The following is a 19,944-nucleotide window of genomic DNA, read 5'->3' as shown; positions in this document are numbered from 1 at the left end:
TTAAAGAGGATACACCAGGAAAACAGTATTTCAAAGGAAGCTGGGATGACTACAGTCATGATATACAGAAATCAACCTTCAGGTAGAAGGCACTCACAGGAGTGATTTCTGTCTATCATGACTGTAGCCATCCCAGCTTCCTCTGAAAGCATTAGTCAGGATTGGTTACATTAAGTGGCTGCAACAAGTGACCCAAAAGATCTCAGCTTCTTACTCAAAAAAAAGGCTTACGTCTCACTTAGAAACATATCCATCATAGGTGGGAGCAGCTCTGTTTTATAATACGTTCAATCTTCAACCCTGGCTGCTGGGTTAATCTCTATCCAAAACTTTGCTGGTCCCATGACAGAAGGAAAGAAAAAGGCATCATGAACCATGATCTTCTGTTTGAAAGTGGTACTTCTCACTTCCACTCTACTTCACTGCTCCAACCAAGTTACACAACTAAACTTCATGTCACGGGAAGAGAAGTAAGAATCTTCCCTTAGTGGGAGAAGTGAACGTTTTAATAATAATACAGTCTACCATAATGGGCCAGTGCAGAATGATCAACAAAACAATCTACCAGGAAATGATAAAGATTGTTATTTTATGCAAATGATTCTGACTCAAAATATATTTTAAGCTGACAGAATTACATCAAGAAATGAATATTTTATGGGGAAGAAGGTGGGAGGGGGTTCAGGATGGGGAACAGATGTACACCCATGGCTGATTCATGTCAATGTATGGCAAAAACCACTACAATATTTGTAAAGTAATTAGCCTCCAATTAAAACAAATAATTTTTTTAAAAGAAATGAACATTTTGCAGTCATACCTGGAGACTTTAGAGCATTTCTATACAAAATAGATAAAGCAAGTAGATGACGTTAAGATATTAAAGACTCGTTCAACAAAGCAAGTTGCGTTTGATCAGACAGAAATGATAATGGACTGTTGTGCCAACAAATGAAGAACATCCATAAAGCATTCAAGGAAACTGAACTTGAACTAACACAGAGAACATCTCAGAAACTTCAGAAGTATCAGTATCCCAGAACACATCTGCTGATAAATTGTATTTATTTGAAAATGAACAATAAAGAGATAGACCCAGATCGTCCAGGAAATAAATGTTAGAAATTTCAATGTATTCTTTAATAACCCCTTGAATATAGTAAATCACTACTTAAGTAACAAAATATTTAGAATTGAGCCATAGAAATATAATGTATTGAAACTTAACGGGGGAGGGAGGTTCAAGAGGGAAGGGACATAGGTATACTTATGGCTGATTCATGTTGATGTATGGGAGAAAAAACCCACAATATTGTAAAGCAATTATCCTTCAAATAAAAATAAATAAGTTTTTTAAAACTTGAAAGATACAGTTCCAGTTGTACTTAGAGGTAAATGTATAGCCTTAAAATGCATTTACTAGAAAATAAAGATTGAGAAATACCTAAAACCAAGAATGTAGAAAAATAACAAGATAATACACAAAGCTTTTCTTAAAAAAAAAAATAAAAATCAAGAAAAATAAACAGAAAACAAAAAATTAGAACCAATAAGAAACTTCAGCAAGTTTATTACAGACATAAATAATTTATAAAAGTCAGTTGTACTCCTGCATGTAAGCAAAAGTAGCTTTAATATTTAATTTTTTAAGTATATAAAATAATAGAAAAATAATAATGGTGTAGAATAATATTAAAACAAAAGCAATATGTTTCTGAAAAAATAATAAATTTTTATTGAAATATGTTAAGGAAAATATAAATGAAGAGATGTCATAAATGGGAAGATAATATTATGAAACTGATCCTTCTTTGCAAACTAGTCTAAACATTTTGTGTCATTTCAATAAAATCAGAATAGAATTTTAGAGTACCATGACAAGCTAATCTAAAATGTGTATAGAAAATCAAAAGATGAAAAACTGACCAAAAGTTTTTAGGAAGAATGAAGTGGGCATAATAATTACATCAGACATTTTTTGCTCTATTTCATGACCTCCTTAACTTCTCTCCAGTTCCATCCTACTTGTCCCTCCTCAGAGGTACCCCCTACTCTAAATTTATTGTTTATCAGGTAATTTTACCATATTCAATTTACACGCTGACATTATAAAGAATTGGGCTTGGGGACTTGGTATTAAACTTTATAATAATTGGCTTTATTCTGTAAAAAAAAAAAAGCTGTAATGTTCTTTGCACTTCATGTTATGTATTTTAGATTTATCCATGTTACTCACTGTAGGTCTGATTTTTTCAATTGCACTGCTATAGAATATTAAGTTGCTTGACTGTATACTTGTTTATCCATTCTTGTACTGATGGTAGAGCAAAAAAAGATAATATAAAGCTAAAATTAAAATAATATAACACTGCTACAGAAATGAAGAGAACAAAATAGAGGGTCCAAGACAGCACCTTGAATGCAACGAAAGCTGGCATATATGACAGAGTGATTAGCACTAGGCAAAGTTCAGTCGCTCAGTCATGTCCGATTCTTTGCGACCCCATGAATCGCAGCACGCCAGGCCTCCCTGTCCATCACCATCTCCCGGAGTTCACTCACACTCATGTCCATCGAGTCCGTGATGCCATCCAGCCATCTCATCTTCGGTCATCCCCTTCTCCTCCTGCCCCCAATCCCTCCCAGCATCAGAGTCTTTTCCAATGAGTCAGCTCTTCGCATGAGGTGGCCCAAGTACTGGAGCTTCAGCTTTAGCATCATTCCTTCCAAAGAAATCCCAGGGTTGATCTCCTTCAGAATGCGCTGGTTGGATCTCCTTGCAGTTCAAGGGACTCTCAAGAGTCTTCTCCAACACCACAGTTCAAAAGCATCAATTCTTCGGCACTCAGCGTTCTTCACAGTCCAACTCTCATATCCATACATGACCACAGGAAAAACCATAGCCTTGACTAGACGGACCTTAGTCGGCAAAGTAATGTCTCTGCTTTTGAATATGCTATCTAGGTTGGTCATAACTTTTCTTCCAAGGAGTAAGTGTCTTTTAATTTCATGGCTGCAGTCACCATCTGCAGTAATTTTGCAGCCCCCAAAAATAAAGTCTGACACTGTTTCCACTGTTTCCCCATCTATTTCCCATGAAGTGATAGGACTGGATGCCATGATCTTTGTTTTCTGAGTGTTGAGCTTTAAGCCAACTTTTTTGCTCTCCTCTTTCACTTTCATCAAGAGGCTTTTTAGCTCCTCTTCACTTTCTGCCATAAGGGTGGTGTCATCTGCGTATCTGAGGTTATTGATATTTCTCCCGGCAATCTTGATTCCAGCTCAAAGTACAAGATAATAAATAAATGATGCCAAGGTAACAAGATTACTCATTTGGAAAAAAAAAATTATATTCCTCACTCCAGACCAAAAATATATTCCACATGGATCTAAAAACTAAATGCAAATCTTTAAAAACTTTTGGAAGAAAATGAGAGAATATCTTTATGACCTCAGGGTAGGAAAAGACTTCTTAAGACACAAAAGCAACAGCCATAAAGAAGGCTCATATATTTCACACTAAAACTGAAAACTTATGAACATGAAAAGTTACCACATATGAACTGGAAAGACAAGCCACAAATAAGAAATAGACTTATATAAGACATAAATCCAACAAGGGTTTATATTCAGAATATATAGAAACCAAATAAGCAAATCAGTCCTATGGGGGAAAACTGGCAACTGGAATAAACAGGCAATTCATAGGGGGTATAAAAGCAGAAATGTCCAACGTATGAAAATACAGCCAAGTCACTAGTATTCGTAGAAATGTAAATTACAACAGTGATATATCATTTCACATCCATCCATTGGCACCGATTAAAAAGTCTAATGATACCAAATGCTGGTGAGAAAGACCATCAATACAAGAATGGATAAACTAGAATACAATCATGTGACTTAATACTTTACAGCAGTGCAAAAGAAAACATCAGACCTACAGTGAGTAACATGGATAAACCTAAAATACATAACACAAAGTGAAAAGAACATTATAGCTTTTTTACAGAATAAAGCCAATTATTATAAAGTTTAATACCAAGTCCCCAAACCCAATACTTTATAATGTCAGCGTGTAAACTGAATATGGTAAAATTATCTGATAAACAATAAATTTAGAGTAGGGGATACCTCTGAGGGAGGTGGATAGAACTGGAGAGAAGTACAGGGAAGTCATGAAATGGAGCAAAAGAGAAAATGGTAAGATTTGGTCCATCCAGTCGGTGAGTACACAAACTTTTGCTATCACTCTTTGACTATACCTCTGAAATACTTCAGGTAAACAAGCAGAAGCAAGCAGTAGTGACTTCATCCCCAGCTTGCTCCTATGAGAAGAGGTCAAGTTCCCAGTCTCTCTGAGCTCCCTTTGACGTTTGAGGAGAAAAGACATGAGGTCCCTTCACTTCCACTGAAATAAGAACAGGAGATGGGTCTCTCACTCCCTGCCTCCAGCTGGCTTTTCATCACCACTTGTGTATTGATGTCCTCCTCTGTCTCTTCCCTATGGGCCATCTATTCTTTACATTCCTCTGGCCCCTTGGAACACCCCAGTCCAAGCCTGTAGGGTTTTCAGCTCAAATGCCTCCACTGACCAAATCCCTAAGGGAATCTGGCTGACCGCTTTGGTCAGCTGTCCTGGGATCAAGTGTCCACCTCTAATTCAACCACCCTGAACTGAGAAGAGAAGTAATACAATCAACAGGGATGTCTTTTAGGGGCTGTGAGCTGCACCGGGGCTCAAGGATGGTTTGGTGAAGCACACAAACTCCCCTGTCCAGCCTGTCAATCCTGTTTAAGTTGGGAGGGAAGTCCGGGGAGTCAGAACAGAGCTTTCCAGAGGCAAAGTCGGTACACGGGCCTGAAGCCCTCATCCTGTCTTTCCCCACATTTCTCAAGTGACCACATCTGAAGAGCTGACAACAGAGAATTACTCACTTCATATCATTTGTGTGGACAACAGACTCATGCATGAGAGCCAGATGGAAAAGTGTCCACATGCCGAGAATGGGAGACAGAAGCTGTCCATCTACATGCAACGAGTGAGAAGTTAGATGTGACACTGAGCTGACCTCTGGGCAACCAGCCCAGACTGGATCAGTTATCTCCACCCAGGCCACTCATGAAGCTCCTCTCTTAGAACTTACTTCAGCAAAAGGCACTCTATCCATGCAGTTGTTCCAGCAAGAAACCTGGGCAGCCCTTCCCCCTTTCCTCGCAGCTAACCCCCCACAAGCTCCTGGGTGCTTCTCATGCCTGCCCACTTCTTTCCATTTGTCCACATCACCTTCAACCTGCCCTTATCTCACCTGGTCTTCTGGAAGAGTTGCCCACATGCAGGCAAACGAGCCCATACACACTGTCACCGGGATACGTGTTCATGCAGTCATCATCTACGACATTTCCACCGTGTGTCAGCCGCTGTGATGAGCGCTGGACACAGGCTGGTTGGGAAAGTCCTGACGATCCTTGCATTTTTAGTGCAAGGATTGTGCGCTGAAGGATCATGTTTAGTGTTGTCATGCTGGAGCATGATAGCCGTTAAAAAGCAAATGTGAAGACTTCCCCGGCAGTCCAGTGACTGAGAATCTGCCTGTAGTGTGGGGGACAGAAGTTTGATCCTGGTCCAGGAGGATTCCACATGCTGCAGGGCAGCTAAGCCCATGAGCCACAACTGCTGAAACCCATGCACCCCAGAGCCTGTGCTCCACAACAAGAGAAGCCACTGCAACGAGAAGCCCATGTACCACAACTAGAGTAGCCTCTGCTCTCTGCAACCAGAGAAAGCCCACACACAGCAACGAAGACTCAGCACAGGCATGATATAACATGGTATAAAATGTTATATGATATAAAATGAAAATCATTTTAATTATAAGCTGGGCAAGACCTCTGAAGGAAAAGATCTGTTCTTTGAGACTGTTTAGCTAGGGAAGCCTCACGTACTTTTCAAGAACTCAGGGAAGGCTTCTCTTGTGATCTGAGGATGACAGGGTCACAGTTCCCTTCTTTAGGATAAAGATAACCCACAGCAAAGTCAGACATCACTCAATTTCTGCTTCTCTTCCTGCCCAACTTCATCTCCAGCCCGTCCCAGCAGCCCAACACCCCTCACATGGCTGAGGGTGTCCCCTTCTCCTGGGGTCAGGAATGGCATACACGCCACACCAGCATCTGGCTACAGGTGGGCTGCCCAGCTCCACGTGCTCCACCGAGGGTCACTCTACCCAACTATGTGGTACAGAGAAGCAAGTGATTGCATGACGGAATTCCACCAGATCTGGCTGCATGTGGGCTGCTGGGCTCCTCCTGCTTTACCGAGGGTCACCCTACACTTGTCACCAACCCTGCCCTGCACAATCCTCCAGAGCATCCAAGCTCACACTGGCACACTCCATTTCCTTCCAAGAACCCGCCTCCGAGTGTCTAGCCAGCCCTTGGGTGTCTCCTCAACACTGTGGTCTCTGTGACAGGGAGTCAGCAGTGAGCCGAGGGCCATCATGCTCACATGCACGTGCACACACACACGCAGAGCACAAGCTCCAGAAACGGAGTCTGTCTCATTTCCCATCTTTAGGGCAGCCTTCAGCTTTAAGTCCTCCACTCTTGGCAGCAGCCTTAGCCTTGGGAGAAAGACAAGCAACTTTAGAGTGATATGGAAATCACCCCTCAAACATTAGCAAGCCTGCAGGACTTGGAGCTGGTCCCAAACCAAATTCAATCAGCCCTTTTTTCCCCCTACGCCACTGCCTCCAGCTGAGCCCCATCTCATACAGTGGAACCCAGTGAATGAGGTGCACCTGATAAGTCCCACGAGGGCCTAGCCCCACCGAAAGGCCCACGAGAAAGGAGGCGGGGGAGGGAAGGAAATGCGGCCAGGCCTGGGACAGCTGCCACACTCAGCCTGCTTTTGACAGAGGCCTTTCCCTGTACCGAGAAGGACTTCGGGCCAAAACACAAATTTACACGGCAAGGAAGTAATCCTGCTGGACCGCTGGGCCCAGATCCTGAGCTTTTAGAGACTGAACATGTTCAGTCTCTCCGTCAGTGCCTGGCTCAGAAAGCCTCAAATCCCCCTGGCTTGTCAGATTAATAATTGGTGTTTGCAAATGGCTGCTGAAATACCAGTGCCTCTCACCATCTCTTACCCATAGAAACCTAATTGTAAAGGGTTCGATCCTCTGATGATTCGATCCTCGGAGACAATGAAATTTCACAAGATCCACAAGGGGAGGCAAAGGAGCGCCTTCAGCACACAGCCCTGTGCCCCGAAGATAGAACAGTGCTTGTCCATAACTGTCTGCCCAGCAACAGAAGAGTCTGGGGGACGTGTGAGCTCAGGGAGGGTCAGAAGGACAGAAAACTGCCCAAATGAGTGTAAAGTAAAAGTTGAACAAAAGTTTCACAGAACAAGATTCAAAGTGTTTGCTCTAATCCTTCTCAAGATTGATAGTATTTCCTCCACCTGACATGTTATGAATGACAGCCTCCACCAAATCCCATTACCAAATAAGTATCAAATATTTGGAAGATCTGGATACCCTGAGTGATGTTTCTCTCCATGAAATGTCACAATCTATCAGCCCCTGACAAGAGTGAATCCAAGGGGAGCTGGGAAACTGAAGGACATAAATGTCTCCCACATGCAGTGGGGAGAGCTCTCTCCTGTCCTCTAAGCAACTCAGTCATGTGTTGGGTTGTATTGGGTTCTGTTGGGTTGGGTTGGGTTGTGTTGACTTGTGTTGGGTTAGGGTGGATTGGCTTGCCATGGATTGGGTTGGTCTGACTTGGGCTGGCTTACGTTGTTGGCTTGACTTGGGTTGGGTTAGATCCAGTTGGGTTGTATTGGGGTGGCTTGACTTGGGCTGAGTTGGGTTGGGCTGGGTTGGGTTGGGTTGGCTTTCTGTGGGTTTCAGTTCCATTGTTCCTGTGTTTAGAGAAATAAGGCATCAATATGGGAGCAAGGTGGTCTCGAATTTTTTTACTGCACCCCCACGATGCTATGACCTCAGAGAGAACACAACTTCTTAGAGCCTTGGTTCATGTTGCAGGAATAGGAGTAGAAATGGGAATAATATTAACTTCCTTGGTTTAGTTTTTTAGCCCAATAATTGCTGTTATCAATGACAAATGCATTCTGTGAGCACTGTCACCCTCATCACAAAGTCCCTGCAATGGTACAAATGTGTCTGTCAGGGAAGGCCATGCATCCCAAGGAGTAGCAAAGTTACAAGAAGGTGAAAGTTATAGTTGCTGATCCTTCCTGGTAAATGATGCAAAATCCTCATGAATCCTACAAGATGCCTCATATGTACACACAGATATCATTTAAAGCAACAAAGGTATTTCTGAACTGCACTTCAGCACTTTCAACTATGGATCCCTACTAGCTTTGACTTCTAATTTCCTAGTAAATGAATGTCCCATCTCCCAAAAAGAGGACTGAAAACATCTCTACCAACCCCCTCCCAGCTCTGAGAGTGGCTATTGCTGCCTCAGAGCACTAGTCAGCTATGTCAGCCTCCAGGGTTCATGGCCCCTCTTGGGGACCCTTCCCAAAGCCAGGGCAGGTTTGAGACTCTTGTACATAGACTTCAGGTCAAACTCATTTCCTGCCTGCAGTCTGCTTGACTCCTTCCAGGCCTCTGCTCCCACAGAACCCAAGGAGGCAGCTGTGTTTGGACTAACGTTCCTGCAGGGGAAGAGAACATTACTGCAAGGCAATAAGAGGGTGATAATTAAAACAAACAATAAAGTGAAACTGTCATCAAGCATTTTCAAAATATGAGTTTCAACCAACAGCACTGTACATGGAGCTGGGGCAATTCCACGCATGCAAGCATCCCCAGTGCTCAGAAGCAAGGAGACCAACACACCCTCCCAGAAGAGAGTTGGGCAGGGGCCCAGGGAGCTCCAGGAGAGGGCCTGTGTGAGTTTGCTGCATCTTCAGTGTGACTGCTGGAGCTCTGTAACACCAAGCCTCTGAGGCACAAGCAGGAAGGACTGGGGCCACAGGTGGGGCTGGACAGAGATGATCACCTCTGCTCTGGAAAGTGAGACCAACTCAAGCCAGCTGGCTCCTGGGAAGGAGGTGTGGCCAGGCTAGGTGGACAAGGCAGTAACAGAAGTGAAAGAATTCAACAGGCACCAAAGAGTAAAAGCCAGCCTCCCAATCTGGCCAGCAATCCTTCAGAAGAGCCAGTCAGGGACCAAGAGGAGAACAACCAGGATCCAGAACTGATGGTACAAAAATGAAATGCCAAAAGCACAGGAGAGTTTCAAAATTACCTAGATTGCCTTCAGTCCCAGAAACAACCTGTTGGTGTCCATTATTTATTCCTTATATATTTATATACAATGACCAGACAAGTTCAAGGTCATAACGTAAAATCTTCTGTATACCGAGCTCTCTCCTTCCAGAACCCCACCAACACTCTTCCACGTGACTTCTGTCTTAGTCAACTCTGGTTTACAACAAATGAAAGCCACTAAAAGTAGACACACAGAGAGCTGATCACATAAACCAGAAATCTCTGTGTTCCTCAGAGAATGCAGGAAAGCACAGCTGGGACAGGAGGGACCAGCCCAGCTCCTCACTCTCCAAGGTGCAAGGCATCCTCTCCCGCCGCCCAGCCCTGTTTCTGTGCCCAGCAGCAACCAACAGCTGCCCCACTGGGCCCCTCTCATCCACAACATCCAACACCAGCCCACCCAACTCCCAGTCCAAGGGCCCCAGCCAGGGGAGGTAGCCAACTCAGTTTAGGTCATCTGCACACCCTTGAAGCAATCAGCTGTGGCTGGCTGGCTGGGAGGGGCAGGGCATTGATGTGCCAGTACATTAAAGAAAGGGACTTACCTACAAATGTTATTTACTGTTTCTTCAAAGGATATGTCAGGAAAACAGCCTGCACTAGTCAGGGCAAACTAACCGCTGTTTACAAAAACCCTGGAGGCTTATTTCTTGCTCACAGCCCAGTTGACTGTGGCCAGCACGGATAGTGGGGGTGGGGCCAGGAGGGGCACTGCTGCTCTGAGTCCTCCCCTGGCCCTTCTGGGCCCAGTTGGCAGGATGAGGGGAAGGTCAGAGGGAACCTAGAAGGAGGGCACATCTCACCTGGCCACACCCAGCCACAGGCCAGCAAGGACGGCACCGAGTCTCAGGCCACGAGGGAGGGGGTGGCCCCTGCAGAGCCACAGGTACCATGTGGCCCAGCTGCCCTCCCACTCCACTCTCCCGCAGCACAGCTCATACCCAGCCCTCTCCAGAGACCCCGCAGCAGGGGAGGGGCCCCACCAGCCAGCCGGCTTCCAGGGAACACGCCGGCCGCGCCACTGAATGGAGCGGCTCCCACTCCATCCCAGCAGCCTCCCGGGGTCCTCTGGGGAAGTCCCTGACAGGAGCCACCTGGGAGTCCCAGTGATGAGCCGTAGAAATCCATTAGCATAATTAGACCCGACACACTGTGATGTCATTACAGTCCTGCACTATCTGCTCTTCATTAATAAGCAAGCGCGCAGTCAGTCAGGGTGCAACTGTCCAGCCCTGCCCTCGCTGGGCCTAAATTAGCTCCCATGCGCAGAAGGGATGGGGTGGGGGTCGGTGACTTGTCGCCGTTGACCCCTTCACCCCTCCCTTGTCTCCCTGCACCTACACATCCCAGCCTGCTGGGCTCCGGCGCTCCAGAACTCCCACATGCAGAGCCAAGGCGAATCCCAGTGGTCCAGGACAATTCATGGAAAGAGGACAAAGGGGAACCTACTCGGGCAGCACCAGGAGAGGCGCTGGAGTCCGGCAAGCTCGACAGCCCGCAGAATCTAGAGGCTGGAGTGACTGGGGAGGAGCAGCTCTGGCTAAACCACAGAGGGCGGTATCGGGAACAGCTGGAACCAAATGAACGTGACCCACTTCGTTTAATGAAAACTATTATGGCTGTTATTACTCAAAACCCCTTCCAGCTTCATTTCTGTTATAGCTTTCTGATGCCCCCAAATTACCTACCAAAAGAGAAATCCCTTTATTTCACAAAGAAAGAAACAAGGCAGGGGCATAGTGAGGCTCAAGGACCCAGGCGTCCAGCTGGGTGGGGGTGGGGTGGGACAGCACCGGGGGCCAGGCCAGCTGTCGGCCAGCCCAGTGGTCTCACAGCTGTGCACAGGAACTGCCCATGGGGCCAGGGAGAAACAAAGGGGACTAGAATCAGTAAGACCCACCTTCTGCCTCCTCACCTACAGGGGCACCATTTCATGTTCTCTGAGATAAGGGGTCAAGCAAAGTGACAGCAGAAAAGGCAGAGAGATCCTCTTTTGTGAGCACCAGTGTCGCCAACATGGGACGCGTAAGACCAACATTTGTCAGCCCACCCACGTGTTGGGCTCCTAGGAGCGTTTCCTGTGTGTTCTGTGAGTTAATCCTCCCACAGTCCCATCACAGATGGACTGAGATTGTCCCCATTTTCCAACAAGGAAACTAAAGAACAGAACAATGAAGTGGCTTACCTCACCTCATGTCCACCCCTGGGAAATCGCTGTGGCAACTCACCCATCTGCTTGCCCGCGACGCTGGCTCTGCCACCAGGAACTTGCTCTTGACCAGTCTCCCCAGTTCCACCCGCCACCTTCAATTCACGTGTTCAACAAGCATCTAGTAACTGCAGGCAAAGTGCCCAGCGCTGCTCCAGCACTGAGAGAGTACCTCGCTGACAAAGCAGCAAAACTCTCTGCTGTCTCCACAGGGCACACACCTAGAGAGACGGACAACAAACAAGAATATTAGAAAATGGCACACTTCACCAGAAGGGGGTCAGGACAAGAGCTACAGGAAAAAGAGCAAGAAAGTGTCTGAGACCGCAAGCACTGGAGCAGCAGAATTCTAAGCTAGGAGTTCAAGGAACACTCCCCCAGGGACTGGCATCTAGACAGAGAATTGAGCAGGTTAGAGAGGGTGTGTGCAGTGCAGAGTTTGCTTGTGGATGGTGACAACGTGCATGGACCTTGAGGGCATTATGCTGAGTGAAATAAGTCAGACAGAGAAAGACAAGTGCTGTATGATCTCACTTTTGTGTGGAATCTAAAATAAAAAACAAAGAACAAAAGCCAAGCTGGGTGAAATAGGTGAATGGGGTCAAAATCTACAAACTTCCAATTGTAAAAAAAGAAACCTAAGTCCTGAGGATGTGATGTGCACTGTGATAACTCTAGTTAAAATATTGCATTGTGTATTTGAAAGTTGCTAAGGGAGTACATGATTAAAAGTCCTATTATCGGGCTTCCCTGGTGGCCCAGGTTCCAAGCTCCCAGTGCAGAAGGCCTGGCCTCCATCCCTGGTCAGGGAGCCAAATCCCGCATGCTGCAACTAAAGATCCCAAATGCCACAACTGAGACCCACACAGCCAAATAAATCAATAAATTTTTTATAAAGTCCTTATCATAAGAAAAAAATTTAATTAAGCATAGTGATGGATGTCGACTAGACTTCCCATGGTGATCACTTCACAATATATACAAATATCCAATATGATACTGTACCCCCCAAACTAACATAATGTTATGTGTCAAATATACTTCAATGAAAAACAGTAATTACGAAAACAATGCTTTGCTTGGGGAAAAGTTCTCTCCAGCAGGAATGGAAGGTTCTAATTTCACAGAATCCCCAGATTTTGTAGCTGGAAGGATATAGGATATGCAGTGGTGCCTGGCACTCGGCAGGTATTCAGTGTGTGCTTATCTCCTTTCCTCTTGTCTTTCTAGGGAGGATGTTTGAAAAGAGTTCAGAAATTTAGGGCATCGAAGAGCTGGAATCGAAGTGAAACTGAAGGGGGCTTTTAGTAGCAGAGGTGCAATAAGAATCCTCAGTGAAGCAGAGACCAGGTTAAAGAGGCTGTGTGCTTTCTGCTGGGGGTTAAATTGTGTCCCCGAACAATTCAAAGGCTGAAGCCCTAGCCCCAGGACCTCTTATCTGGATGAGGCTAGTGAAGATGAGGTCCTAGTGAAGATGAACAGGGAGCCCTTTCCGGTACAATGACATCCTATGGAAAGGGGGAGTGTGGACACGGAGACAGCCTCACAGGAAGATTGCCATGTGAAGATGGAAGAAGAGGTCAGGGTGATGGAGCAGAAGCTGGGGGACATCAAAGACTGGCAACAGACCACCAGAAGCAGGGCTGGGGCAGGGACAGGGTCTCAGAGCCCTAGGAGGAAGAGCCCCACACAACCCCGTACCCGCCTCTCGGACCTCCAGCCTCCAAAACCGTGAGACGAGGGCCTTTTTTAAATCATTCAGCCTGCAGTACTTTGTGATGACAGCCAAGCCTATAGCGCTGATGGCTCAGGGCGGCTTCTATGAAATTGGGGGCAGGGTAGGCATGAGGTAGGGGCAGAGAAGAAAGAATTAAGCACACTGAGAACTCAACCTCGGAAAGAACTTTGGGTGCAGTTACCAGCACTTGGAACTGACTGGAAGCAAATAGTTCAGAAACCTACCATAGATTTAAGGGAATTGAATACCAGAGTGAGTGGAAAGCTAGCCCCCGAGGGGAGCAGACTGGGAGAGTGGTGCCACTCCCAGGAGGACAGTCTCCCCAGCGCCCTCCTCAGTTGTGACCAGAGGACAAAGGGCAGGGCGCGAGCTCTGAGAGCCGCAGACAGGACTTCTCTCCTGGGCAGTGTCAGACCCAGAGTGGGGCCTCTGCCCGCTGCCCACCCACTGAGATGTCACTACCTCTGTGGAGTCCTAGTGCTTGCCATTGGGTGCCATCTGAATGCGCAGGGGACCCTGGTGAGTGTCGGGGGCAAGCGTGGAGGGTGAAGAGCTCAGCTTTCAGTTCGCAGACCTTGAGAGCCAGGGAATCCTGGCATGGAAGACTGTGCGTCCTCAGAGGTCAGAGTGTGCAAGGAGTTCTGCATGGGAAGCAGGACCCCAAAAGGGGGTCACCAGAGGGTCACCTGTGGAGAGCTGGCCGGGTGTCCACCGACACTCAGACTTCGGCTGTGCCCTCCTCTTTTGGCCCACGGCCAGACTCTATTTCCCAGTCTGACACATGTGGCCACATGTGGAGTTCTCCCAAATGGAAAACAAGTGAGCACGTGGTGCCTTTTCCTGGCATATAAGCCTATCTGTGCCTGCACCGTGCTTCTCCCCTCCGCCTCTAGATAAACAGGCAGCATGGCCTTCTGAAATGAAAGAACCATGGACAAAGGATCTTGGGGCCTCCACCGTCACAGGATGGACCACCATCTGCTGATGAGAAATCCCATGTTAGACCATCACGAGAGCAAGAAGCAAACCTGTGCTGCGCTGAGCTGCTGACATCTGGGAGCAGCCAGTGTCGTCTGACTTAAGATATGCAGCAATACAGGCAGGGTGGGAATAGCCAGAACCCCTCTACCAAGGGACACGGTGGTGTCTGGAGATAACCTCTGGATTAAGGGGGTATCTAGAAGTGGCACTGCCTTAACCAGCCCTGTGCCCCCAAAATCCTGGGACTCCCCCTGGGTAGGGATGGGGGTCCTCTCTGGGGAGGGGGCTCTATCCTAGGGACTAAGCGGCCAGGACTCCATCACAGACCTGTCTCACCTTTATCTGGTTGGGCCTGAGAGCTTTCAGGTTAAGAGTCTGGTCTGAAGAGGCAAGATTTCAACGGTTGTGCTGACAAAAAGAGTTTGACACTCTGCTCCACCAGAACCTCTGAGCATCTTTATTTCTGCCCCGGGTACTCAAATGCTTGACGCCCTCTCCTAGCCCCCTCCCATCACACATCCCACCTGTCAGATGTCAGGATCAGAAGGCAGAGGTGGCTTCTCTGAAGATCTGTACCACCCTAGAATCCTGAGCCCCGCAGTAGGGCCCAGGGTCCTCAGGCAGGGAAAGCAGAGATCAACCAGTGGAGGGGCCAGGAGCACATGGACCGGAAGCCACACAGGGCCCCCCTCACAGGACCCCCTCCACCCTCACAGTTACCCCATGAAGCAGGTGCTATTTCCCTCTGATGCCTCGGCACACCTGAGGCTCAGAGAGATTTACAACCGGCCAGAGGTCATGCTGCTAATAAGTGACACAGCCGGAGTCCAGCCCAGGCCCACCGGGCTCCAGACGCTTCTCTTGACTCGGTCAGCTGGAGAGGCCGGGCTGCGGCTTCCCCCTGCCTTTCATGTGTCCTTCAACTGCCCTCTCCAGGACCAAGGCACAGAGGAGCCCCCCTTCCCCTAACTACCCACGAGCTCCTCCCGACTTGTGGGCTGAGTGGGAACCAGGATGACCAGCCGAGTGCGGGCAGGTCACCCCTCCAGAGTTGCTTTCTCCCTCTGCAGCCTTCGGGAGGCAGGCAGACCCGCCCATCCCCAGCCCTTCCTGCCCTCTGGGGTGTGCTCTGTAGCTCTCACACTTCAGTTTCCTAAATATTCACCAGATATAAAATCAATGCGCATGCGTTCACATCGTGGTATGAAGCCATTTCAAATTACCCAAGGAATTCAGATATACCACTTTGCAGTCTGCCTGCTTGCTTTCTTCCTTTTCTTTCTTTTTCATTCTTCCTTCCTTTCTTCTTTCCCTCCTCCTCCTTTTTTTTCCCCTTTTGACAGCTTAAATTTCTCCTGATACCAGTCTAAGTGCTCAAGCAAGGAAGGCTAATTATCAAATTTCCCTGATAAAATAAAAATCATTTCAAAGCTAAGTAAAAAGCATTCCATGATCTATGATTCTAGGATGAAAGAGAACATCACCCATGCCCTGTTCTCTTCCAACGGCAATTACAAATCAAGACTTAACTGAGAAGGGGCGTGCCTGCTCTCATGGAGGGCATCACAGCCTACAAGAGACTCTCAGGCATGTGATTCTACCTGAGCAGGACACCTATGAGATGCACGCAGGGCGCTGACATTATCCCCATTTAACTGATGAGGAAGCTGAGTCTCCAATATATTAATTTCTCAAGACAGGGAGAGGGGTGGGGCAGAGAGGTAAGCTCTGCTGGGTCCCAGGCTCCCCTGGGTCCCTTCCCTAGGGCAGGGTCAGGAGTATGGGCTGCTGGAGACCCTGGCTGTCCAGCTCCTGCCCAAAGGACTATCCTTGGCACAGGAAGCTGGCCCAGGACAAATTCCTTGCTATGTTCTCTGTAGCTCTTTTTTTTTTTTTAATTCAGGTATAGGTGGTTTAATAATATTATATTAGTTTCAGGTATACAACATAGTGATTTGAAATTCTTATATATTATCCTCTATAGTTATTATAAAATATTGGCTATATTCTCTGTGCTATACAGTACACCCTTGTAGCTTATTTTATACATAACAGTTTATACATCTTAATCCTCCTTCCCTATATTGCCCCTCACACTGGCTACCGCTAGTTTGTTCTCTAAATCTGTGCGTCTGTTTCTTTTCTGCTATATTCACTCGTTTAATTTTAAGGCTTCACATATAAGAGCTAACAGGCGGTATTTGTCTTTATCCGACTCACCACCAATTTATACTCCCACCAACAGTGTGCTAGGATTCCCTTTTCTCCACATCTTTGCCAGTGTGTTATTTGTGTTCTTTCTGATGATAGCCATTCTGATACATGGGACGTGATATCTCATTGTGGTTTTGATTTGCATTTTCCTGATGATTAATGATGCTGAGCATCTTTTCATGTGCCTCTTGGCATATGTATGACTTCTTTGGGAAAAAAAAATCTCAATGTAGATATTCTGCCCACTTTTTAATCAGGTTATTTGGTTTTTTTGATACTGCGTTGTATTAGCTCTCTATATATTTTGGATATTAAGCACTTTGTAATCTTTAGTTGTAGACAGTCTTTGCTGGCAGATTCCAGTCTTTATCATCTAAGGCTGTTCCGTCAATAGCTATAACTTTGGCAAGTCTGTGCAGGGAGGTGAGCTCACGTCCTCCCGCTCAACTATCTTGGGAACACTCCTCCCTGCATCTCTTCTCAACTCCTCTCATTTTGTTGACAGAAAATGAGATCAGACAGCTTCATTCTCGATAACTTCAATAAAGCCCAATTCTTGTTTGCGATCCATTTTTCAGACAGAAAAGCTGTAACACAGTACAGTGACTTTTCCCGAAAACTCTTCCAAGGGTGGAGTCATCATCTTGAGAGGATATCTGATTTGTCTCCTCGTTCCCAGGCAGAACCACCCAGCAACGTGGCGTCCAGAGCAGGACAGCCCTCCGCCCCTCATCTCCTCCATGCTCTGCCCACCCATCAGCTCTCAGGTTTGCCCAAGGTCTGGGGGAAGATCAAACTGAGCACTGAAACCTCAGCACATGAATCGTGTGAATGGCAGCGGGTGACCTGAGGATGGGTTTCAGAGTTTGGAGCCAAAGAATGAACCTAGAAATGGACCAGTGTTGGAATATTAATGTCAGAGGTAGGGTTGGAGGGCACGAGGTGGAGGAAGCCAGGGAGGGAAAGAGAGCTGTCTATTTCTGTCAGACCCGGGCTCCAGAGCAATAGAGATATACCAGGAGTTCAATTTCTGTTTGCCTGAGCCAGGGAGAAAATCTAATTAAATATGGTGTCTGAGTTTGGAGAAACTGGGATGGGGCTGGAATATAAAGCACGGCAGCTACCCATAGATCAGAGGGCAATATTAATAAACCCACAGAAAGGGACAGCAGGATCCGCTGGAGGTACTGATAAAATGCAAAGCAAAGACAAAGCCGGAGGGAATATTGCATGGTAATGCTGATAAAGGCACGAGGGGGACGCCGCCCACCTCTATGGCCTGAACTGCCTGCTGGAGAGCAGCCTTGCCCTTGCGCGCGTCCCCGCTCTCTTCCCACCTCCTGCTCTTCACCCAACTCCGGTCTCACTCTGCTCCCCACGAGCCTGCAAGTTCAGTGTCCGTGAGCTTTCCTGGGAAGGACCAGCGCCAGAATAGGAGATGAAGAATGAGCAAGAGGAATGAATGAGTCTCCTGCCAGTAGAGACCACCAAGGCTACAGCATCCCATCTCTGCAGTCTGAGAACTGGCCACATGCATGTTACCTCTACTGGAGGAAGGTCTTGATTGGAGGTGAGGGCTGCCTTAAAGTGACCTCTGTGGAATGTTCTTTGCCAAACTGCCCATCACGAGCTGGACACTTGTAGAATTTCCCAGCCTGCTGACACTTCCAAAGGCAAAGCAAAAGCCCCAGGGACTCCAGTTTCTTTATAAACTGAGTCACCAGGGAGGCCCCAGAGAAGAACGGGAACTCCTTAAGAGGGTTAGAGTGCAGACCAGAGAGGCTCGGGGTAGATTCCTGGATACCACTTGTGCCTCCTTCCCAACTCACCCAGTCCATAGGGAAGCAACCCTGCCCCACATCCCTCCCCACCAGGCACCCTGATCTTCCTCAGTGGCCACTATCACGGTTAGAGTTAGGCTTTCAGATCTTAGTTGAACAACGCTGTTCTATTTTCTGCAAGTAACTGTCATCGGCTGGTATGCTAGGACTTCACCTTATTTTGCTAAGCTTCCCGTGCTATAGCTAGCATCTGCTTGGAGCATTTTCAGCGGTTTTTATTGTGCATTAATCTGTGCTGTCTACAACGCTGCATTCTTTTCCAGGAACTGGGTGTGTGATCATAACAGCAGCTGTCACTCCAAGTAGCTTCACGTCTGCCCACATGCAAACGAATTTTAAATCTATACCTTGACCTCCCACCCACCTCTCCACACCCCACCTCCACAACACCTAGCCTCCTCTTCTTGGGAACCAAATCTAGAACCAGACGGTGCTGGTTGAAAACCCACCCAGCACTCAGCAGCTGTGTGATAACCTCTCGGACTTCTCTGAGTTCAGTCTCCTTTCCTGTTAAAGGGGAGTACCAATCATTTCAGCCACTCTGGACAAGATACAACGAGTAAGTGAGAGAACCTGTGGGAAACGTGTTCCTCAGGTTTTGAGATGGAGATGCCCTCTGGCCGTGGGCCTGGAGGGAGGGGACCAAACTGCAATCTGGGGGTGAGGTGGGGCTGACTTCTGGAATAGCCGCTCACATCTGTGCTGCACATCACAGCTCCAAGCATGACATTTGATCTTGACAAAAATCTTATAAGGTTCTGCAGCAGAGCAGTCACTGTCATTTAATAGATGGGAAAACTGGATCACAGAGACACTGAGAGAGCTTTAAGAGGCCAAGCTGATTGTGTCATTCTGCAGCCTTAAGCGTCTATCTGAGGAGGAGGCAGCAGAGGGGCAGTCAGAGCTAAGGCCCATTTCACTGGACCCTCCCGGGCCATCCATTCCCATTGCTCTGCACACCACTATGGGGCCTTGTCCACCCCCAGGGGAGGCTGCAGCCTCCTGTGCCCTCTACCCTTCTGCTTACACTGCTCCATCCACACAGCTGTCAATGGACAGGCCAAGCCCTCATGTGCCTCAGGGCCTCTGCCCGGACCTTCTTCCCCAGGTGTCCCAGGCTCCCTCACTTACTCATGCAGTCCGTCCTCAGCGCTCTGTCAGCAGCAAGGCTGCCAGGGGCCACGTCACTTAAAAGAACAATCTCTATTCACTCTCTCCCTCCTCTCTCTCTTTTCTTCCCGACAAGGCGCAGAGCGCCACCAGACCAGATGTCACCAGATGTCAGCTCCCCGCAGCCTACATACTTACCTGTCATGCATCTATCAACTTGCTTACTGTCCAGCTCCTGCCCACTTCCTTTCACCCACCACTCTAAGTCAGATCCTGGAAGAGGGCCTGGCAGATAAAGAGTGCCCAACAGACAGGAGGAGTCAGCACTGCTGCTCTTAGCCTTCATCCTCATCACAACCTCACCCACTCAGAGGCGGGACGCTTGATGGTTAAACGAGCAGGCGGGGAGCCACACGATATAAGTGAAAATCCTCATCCCTCCACGTAGAATCTTTATAACCCAGAGCCAGTGTCTCAACCTTGCCTTCCGTGAGGCGTGGGGACTGAGAGCACAACAGCACGAGGTTGTCTAGAGAAGTA

This window comes from Ovis canadensis, chromosome 21 (genome assembly GCF_042477335.2).
Source record: "Ovis canadensis isolate MfBH-ARS-UI-01 breed Bighorn chromosome 21, ARS-UI_OviCan_v2, whole genome shotgun sequence".
NCBI lineage: Eukaryota > Metazoa > Chordata > Mammalia > Artiodactyla > Bovidae > Ovis > Ovis canadensis.
This window is presented reverse-complemented; position numbering follows the sequence as displayed.